Here is an 8,781-nt window from a genome sequence, read left to right as displayed (position 1 = left end):
TCTGTGAAGCATCTGATATCATGGATGAAAGTGGAGGACATTATGCTGAGTAAAATAAGTCAATCACAAAAGGACAGATATTGTATGAGACCTCTGTTGTAAAAACCCATGAAAAAGTTCACGCACAAAATGTAACAATCTTTGTTGGTTACCAGGGTTGTGAGGGGTGGAGGGGAACTACTAAATAGGCAATAGATAAGTGGTATCTTTGGTGAAGGGTGAGACAGTACACAATCCGGGGGAAACTAGCACAACTTGTACAAGGAAAGGTCATGGAAGCCCCATAGACACATCCAATCTCCCTGAGGGACTGAATTTCTGGGCGGAGGGCTGTGGGGACCATGGTCCCAGGGAACACCTATCTCAATTGACATGACACAGCTTATAAAGGCAATGCTGTACATTCTACCCTGGTGAGTAGTGTCTGGGGTCTTAAAAGCCTGTGAGCGGCTATCTAAGGTACTCCACTGGTCTCATCCCTTCGGGAGCAAGGCAGAATGAAGAGAACAGGATACAAGGAAAAGATTTGTGTGAAGGACTAATTGTCCACAGCTACCAAGGCCTCCACCGGACTGAGTCCAGTGTAGCTAGATGGTGCCCGGCTACCACCACTGACTGCTCTCACCAGGATCACAACAGAGGGTTCTGGATAGAGCTGGAGAAGGATGTAGAACATAATTCTAACTCACACAGAAAAAAAAAAAGACCAGAGTTATTGGCCAGAGGAGACTGGAGAAATCCCGAGAGCATGGCCCCCAGACATCCTGTTAGCTCAGTGGTGAAGTTATCTCTGAGGTTCACCGTTCAGGCTGGGAGTGGACAGCCCTGTAAAACCAAATGGTACTAATGAGGTACTGTAGTCCAGTGACAAGGGCCAGAAGGCAGAAGGGGACAAGGAAGCTAGTGATAGGGAACCCAAGGTTGAGTAAGGATATTGTTGTTGTGAGATTGTTAACCATTGTCATAGGGCAACATTTGTAGTAACTGTTAAATGAGAAACTATTTTGTTCTGTAAGCCTTCATCTTAAGTGAGAATAACAGCACAATTGGAAGAGCGTAGTCAATGTCACTGAACTGTGCATGTAGAAATTTTTGAAATGGTGTATCTTTGGCTATGTGTATTTTCACCAAAAAAAAAGGTTGAGAAGTTAGACGGTTGACATGTTGTGGGGTTGTTAACCAATGTCATAAAACAACATGTGTACTACTGTTTAATGAGAAATTATTTGTTCTGTAAGCCTTCATCTGAAGTACAATAAAAAAATCACTAAGAAAAAAGAAGAACATTGTACAAAATAGATTGACATATCAAAGAGCGAAAACAGTACTTAAGACTTGTAACAGCATTGAGTTTCCCATTAATTTTACAAAGTACAGTTAGGATGAGAATCGTTTCTTCCTCTATTTTAAGGTTTGCTGGTTTATGTAAACCTATATTTTATCCACTGGATCTGCATAATTTCCATAATAAATATTTATTGATTTCCAGATAAAGATAAATACAAAGCTAAATCATATGTATGTATGTGTGTATATATATGTATGTGTGTGTGTGTATATATATATATATATATAAGAAACCACATTAAAATTTAATGTAGTTATTGCTGGTAAACTGCAATTTAGTTTTATAGGTTACAGAGAAATATATAACACTTTATTTTTTATAATTAACAAAAGTTTTTAGAACTCTGTCTGAAAATAAAACTCTTAAAGTAATATCTCCTTCAGGCTTCTCAGATCTTCAAAGGCAATAATGAAAATTTATACATTCCGTAGTGTTCATGGTGATCACAGAGGTCTTTATGGTTCACAGAATTCATCTTGTGCTCTTAGCAACAAAATCCATTATGTCATCTCCCTAGAGTTTACAACCTGTCGACTTAGCTTTCTCATTGCTACCTTCATATCTTTGTTCCTTAAAGTATAGATGGCAGGATTTAAAACAGGGGTGACAACAAAATCCACAATGGCAAAAATTATTTCCAGTGACTTAGGAGGGAAAGGCCACACATAGAGAAACATACAAGGAGCCAAAAACAACATCACTACAGTGAGTTGAGTGGACAAAGTGAAGAATGCTTTGGATAAATCATTTGAAGAATGTTGTTGAACAGTGAGCACAATAAAGATATATGATGCAATTAAGAAAAAGAAGGTGGCCATTAATATGAAGCCACTGTTGGCAGTGACCACAAATTCCAGTTGGTAAGTATCCATGCACGCAAGTTTAATAACCCGAGGAAAATCACAGTAAAAGCTCCCTACATTATTAGTACCACAGAAGGGTAAATTTATGAAAAAAAAACAGACACAGCATGAATCACCCCAATGACCCAAGCAGCCACTACCAAAAGTACACACATTTGGGGATTCATAACAATTAGTGAAGAGGCTTGCAGATTGCTGTGTATCTGTCATAAGCCATTGCTGTGAGTAGCACCATTTCAACTCCTCCCATGAGATGGATAAAGAACATTTGTGTCTTACAGTTGTGGAAGGAAATGACTTTACAGTCACCGAAAAGATCAGAAATCATCTTAGGAACTGTGGTAGATGAAAGGCAAGGTCAGTGAGTGATAGGTTGGCCCGTAGAATATACATGGGGGAGTGTAGGTGAATATCGAAAATCACTGTGAACACAATGAAGAGGTTTTCCAAGATAATTCCCACATAGAATAAAGAGAAGAAGGAAAAACTGTATTCCCAAGGATTGTGCAAGTCCCAGCAATACAAACTCACTTACCATAGAGCCATTTACTGGGTCCATTGAATCAGAAAGAAGGGAAGACTCTGAAATGAAAGAAAAGAAGGAAGAAATCAACTTAGAGGTGCTGAAAATAATGTTAAGTGTTTATAATTTTAAACTGGTTAACAAAGTTTTTATTTTAATTGATAGGAGACTATTTACAAAATAATGGTAACCCAGGGTGTGAAAGTTAATGTAGTATGGCCAAAGCTGCATGCAGAGGCAGTCTATTTTTTAAAATAGTTTAATTCAACTACATAAATTAATCAAGCAACTTAAGAAGTTAGAAAATTATGTACAAAATAAACTCAAGGAATTACATGTGAAACAAAAGAATAAATATTAAAAGGAAAATAAAATAGGAAATTGGTAGATTTTATACAAACATATGTTTTTTAATTAAAAATAGGCAATGTTTTAAAAATAGTCAAGAGGAAAAAAACAAGTAAAAATTAGAAGTGAGAACAGAAATGCATAACAGTTAAGACACCTCTCAGGGCTGTTTCCTACGTGTGCTTAAAAACAATCTACCTCAAATCAACACATGGATCATACTTGAATTTGAAATGCTACAGAGAGGCAAAAGGTCTCTTCATAATATAAAGAGTTCAAGCCAATCGATAAAAAATTCCAAGATCTTATACATAAATGGCAAATGATATGAAAAGACAATAGAGAAATGTAAATATAGCTTCCTTAGAGATCAAAGAAACAAATAAAATGTAGTAGTATTTTCATATGAAATTAAAAAAAGTTTTAAAATTATTGTTGAAACTGGCGAAGGTTTGGTAAAATGGGCAGTTTCATACATTACTGGAGGAAATATAAACCAATTCAAACCTGAAAAAGAATTGAAATCATGTATCAAGAATCTTGAATCTATAACTTTTGGAACAATAATACTCCTAGAATTCTGTTTGTAAAGAAGTTCTCAGCACAAAAATGTTCATACATTTTATTTACAGTGGTAAAACCTTGAAGCAATTTAAATGCCAAACATTAAGTTTATGTATATTGTAATATGTGTGCATTATGAACTCTACTACAATTGTTAAAATAAATGTGAATGGCAGCGTTTACAACAGTATTTGGAAGATTTTTCTTTATAATACCATAAATAAATAAAATACTATAAATAAATAAAATTGTATAGTGCTAAAATTTTAGGTACTAGTGGTTACTCTTGATTTTTAGAGCTATTTAATATCCTTTTAGATTTTAAAATCTCTCTCAATCTTTTTCAAAAATGTTTTCAACCTATAATTATTTTTTAGTTATATTAGATTTTTTAAATAAAAATATCAAATTGCATAAAGAATTGAAGGAATGAATGATTTACAAAATATGTTTGAAAATTAGGATTGACTCATAATTATTAGACCATAAACCAGCTGCGGAAATAGAGGACTCTAATACTTCCTTCATGCAATAAACCATTTTCATAAACTGCTAGGAATGGATTTATAGGTGAGACTAACAAGGCAGAATATAGCTAAACAAGTAGAGTCCTGCTTAAATTTCTTGTACTTTGTATAAAAATATCATGAAATTGAAACTTCTTGGGGTCCTTCCATCCAGACAACTGACAAAGCGTCTTCTCTGCTTCACTTTGGCCAAGGTTGGCCATTCTGAATGAATTCTGTTAAGTATGAAATAAATACGGAGAAAATAGATGTTCTGGTACTCTCATCCAGTTCAACGTGAGCAAGGTTGGTGATGTTGCTGTGGGAAATATTAAGAGAAACCATAAATGGCCCAAGAAATAGAGGAAAAATAAAGTGCAATGGGATTAAAAAAAAGAAAGAAAAAAAAAAAAAAAAAACCCGGACCTATTGCTGTCGATTCTGACTCATAGAGGAGGTAATAATATAGGAAAAATATTAGATGGAGACAAAAAGGCTTGATTACTTTCCTATTTCTTTAATATGCAGTTATTTTTATTGCCTCTCAACTTCTGTACTATCTCCTACTTTCTTCAACCGAGTTTTCTCCTAAATATTCTTTCTAGCATTTTCTCAGTGAATTTTACCCTTGTATATTTTTACTATTTTTACCATTTTCACCATTTTCAATTTATTCATACTCCTGTTACTCAACTTCTCACCCATATTTAAACCATCCTGGCCCAGGGGCATAAGGACAAAGTATTTTGGGAGAGAAATTAAATCTGAGAAGGGAAGCAATACGGAGTTAACAGGATCATCCCTAGAAAGTTTCATGGCAGTGCCCTCTACTCTGTTGAGACGGTGTTTGATGACTTCCTAAGATCATCATCAATTCAGTGTCTTTGGAGAAAAAAAAAAAACAAAACTTGAAGCTGAAGGATTATGTTGACTGCTTAAGATCAAATGTTTATCCTATTAAACTAAGATAAAGCATATAAATTAAGAACTTCAAGACTCTCACCAGCATGCTTCATCTTAAAAATCAATAACCAAGCAATTAAGCAATTACAGTCTCTGAATTAATTTGTCACATTTGGAAATTCCTATTATTTTTGGGTTAGTATTGCTAAATAGTGTTTGCCTTGGAGTGTAAGTGATAACTAAGTTTTTTAGGAGAGGGAAATCTCACACTACGTGAACCTGTTAGCCTAAAGATTCAAAAATTCCATTGATAACATGTAATTTAATTTATTCACAATCTTTAATCATTCTAAAATGACACAATCATAATCCAAAATATGGACCAATGAGTGTAATCAACATGGTGAAGTAATGTCAGAGCCAATGGCTTGTCTAAGGAAAAGACAGGAAAGAAGACCTAAAGGAAGAGAAATGAAGATAGAATGGGAAGTGTGTAGGAGAATAAAAGGGGGGACAGGAGAAGGAACAAGAATGAATTCTAAAGAGAGAACCAAGGAGGATAAAATGATTATCAAAAGAGGGATTGGTGGAACTTTTTGCATCTTTGCTCAGGATACCTGTCATAGTTTAGTCAACACAACTGATGCATTATGAGCAACAGAGAGTGTGAAGTTTATTTGGATTTTCATACATTGTTTTAGGTATATTTTGACTAGAAAGATAGAAATAATAGTAAAGCTGTAGGGAAAGTAGTCACTAATACAAAGAAAAGTCGAGTTCAAACATATGAGTGAATAGATGTGGTAGTGAGGTGTAGGTGGAAGAAGTGAGTAGTTGGAGACCATTTGTGTGGATCAGCTGACTGGCAGGTGAGTCACCTCCTAAAACAAATAGGAAGTAACTATCAAAAGCATGCATTTCAGTGGTATTTTACTTATGCTAGTTCCAATTTTTAAAGCTTTTCATAAACGTAAAAGTAAAGTCCATGAGTGCAGGGACCCTTTCTGCTCTACTCAATGCTGTGTTACTGCTTAAAACAGTGCCTCAACCAAACCTATTGCCATCCAGTGAATTCTGACTCATAGCGACCCTGTAGCATAGGGTAGAACTACCCTATAGGGTTTCCAAGGAGCGGCTGGTGGATTCAAACTGCTGACCTTTTGGTTAGCAGCCTGAGCTGTTAACCACTGCACCACCAGGGCTCCTAAAATGGTGCCTAGCACATAGGGAATTCTCAATATTTGATGAATGAGTCTTCTAGCAATAGGCACTAAATTGTTCATATCAGAAACAAAATAGTAGCCCCCACAAATGCATAGGAAACTTGCATTTAATAATACCTTCTTCACAAGCTTGTACTTCCTGGTATAACCCAGTTATATATAAAAAAAGTACTAGATATGCAAATTAATTACCACCCTTTCTGTTACAAATATATTGAATTAGAGTGTGTCTTTGTTGAAGAAATCCTGCAGATCTGAGAGAGTTTGTTTGCATTAAAAAAACCACGTGTTTGCCTCCTCTGCCTTCTTAGGAAACACTGAAGAGCAGCTGGGAGTTCTTCAGAAGCCAAGTCCCCAGGAGAGTTTGCCATCTTTTTCTATTGGAGATTTAAAATTCATCAGTTATTCAGAGCCTGGGGAGACACATCTTCAAACTGGAAATGCAGATGCATATTGTAAACAAAATAAAGGATTATTAAAATTGTAGGTTTGTATAGAAGTGGGAAGGAACTTTGAGATGAACTTGTCTAACCACTTAATTCTACAGACAGAGAAACAATCAGTCGAGCTTAAATGGCTAGCCAGTGTATTCACACCAACACATTCTCAAAGCCAGAGCCAGAAGTCAGACCTCCTAAATTCCAGTCTAGTGATCTTCCTCAATAATACTCTACACCTGCTTAATAGAAACAGTCATAAGAAAAGCTAGAATTCTAGCTGACCATCCAAGAAGCTCAACAAACCCCATATAGGATAGACTCCAAAAGAAAATTACCAAGGCATATCATAATCACACTCGCCAAAACCAAAGACAAAGAATCCTGAGAGCAGCTCGTGAAAAACAAGAAGTAACATACAGAGGAGAAACAATAAGACTAAGCTCAGATTATTTGGCAGAAACCATGCAGGCAAGAAGGCAATGGGATGGCATATAAAACCTTGAAAGAAAAAAAAAAATGCCAGCCAAGAATAATATATCCTGCAAAACTCTCGTTCAGATATGATGGAGAAATTAGGACATTTCCAGATAAACAGAAATTAAGGGAATATGTAAAAACCAAACCAAACTTACAAGAATTATTAAAGGGAGTTCCTCCATCTGAGAACAAACAACTTCAGCTCACAGGCTGAATCTAGGACACAGGATAGTACCAGCCAGATACCAATCTAGGAAATGAACTCTCAAGGACTATCCAAAACCAAAAGAAATACAATCAGAGCAGTTAATCTGTAAATGACAACAACATCAGAACAATAAAAGAGGGACTAAACGGTGTAGGTATAGAACCTTCTAATGGAGAGGAAGGCAAGGTGATATCAAGTAATAAAAGACTGCTTCAACAATCTTTGTTGGTTATGAGGGATGGGAGGGGTAGGGGAGGAAATACTAAATAGAAAGTAGATAAGTGGTATCTTTGGTGAAGGGTGAGGCAGTACACAATACTGGGGAAACCAGCACAACTAGTACAAGGAAAGGTCGTGGCAGCTCTATAGACACATCCAAACTCCCTGCGGGACTGAATTGCTGGGCAGAGGGCTGTGGGGACCATGGTCTTGAGGAACATCTAGCTCAGTTGGCATAACACAGTTTATAAAGACAATGTTCTACATTCTACCTTGGTGAGTAGCGTCTGGGGTCTTAAAAGCCTGTGAGCGGCCATCTAAGATCCCCTTCGGGGGCAAGGGAGAATGAAGAGAACAAGATACAAGGAAAAGATTAGTCCAAAGGACTAATGGACCACAGCTACCAAGGCCTCCACCAGACTGACTCCAGTACAGCTAGATGGTGCCTGGCTACCGCCACTGACTGCTCTGACCAGGATCACAGCAGAAGGTTCTGGACAGAGCTGGAGAAGGATTTAGAACAAAATTCTAACACACACGAAAAAGACCAGATTTACTGGCCATAAAGAGACTGCAGAAACTCTGACAGTGTTGCCCCCAGACACCCTTTTAGCTCAGTGGTGAAGTCACTTCCGAGGTTCACCGTTCAGCTGGGGACTGGACAGCGCCATAAAAGAAAATGGACTAATGAGGCACAGCAGTCTAAGGACAATGATTAGAAGGTAGAAAGGGACAGGAAAGCTGGTGATAGAGAACCTAAAGCTGAGTAAGGACAGTGTTGACGTGTAGTGAGGTTGTTAACCACTGTCATAGGGCAACGTGTGTACTGTTTAATGAGAAACTATTTGTTCTGTAAACCTTCACCTGAAATACAATAAATAAATAAAATTTAAAAAAATGAAACAGGATCCATACCTCACATAAAAACTAATTCAAAATGGATGAAAGACCTAAATATAAAGCCAAAAATTACAAAATGCATGGAAGAATAAATAAGACCAACGTTACAGACCCTAATACATGACATTAACAGGATACAAACCATAAACATCAACACACAAAACCCAGAAGATAAGCTAGTTAACTGGGATCTTCTAAAAATCAAACACCTATGCTCTTCAAAAGACTTCACCAAAAGAGTCAAAAGAGAACCTACAGA

The 8,781-nt window shown here is 36.6% G+C and overlaps 1 pseudogene; it reads right to left on the bottom strand.

Moving 5' to 3' along the window:
- Nucleotides 1-1,848: 1,848 nt before the first annotated feature.
- Nucleotides 1,849-2,770, bottom strand: LOC101356797 (olfactory receptor 4F6-like; annotated as a pseudogene).
- Nucleotides 2,771-8,781: the final 6,011 nt, after the last annotated feature.

The sequence above is a fragment of the Trichechus manatus genome, unplaced genomic scaffold (genome assembly GCF_000243295.1).
Source record: "Trichechus manatus latirostris isolate Lorelei unplaced genomic scaffold, TriManLat1.0 scaffold00035, whole genome shotgun sequence".
In the NCBI taxonomy this organism is placed as follows: Eukaryota; Metazoa; Chordata; class Mammalia; order Sirenia; family Trichechidae; genus Trichechus; species Trichechus manatus.
This window is presented reverse-complemented; position numbering and strand designations above follow the sequence as displayed.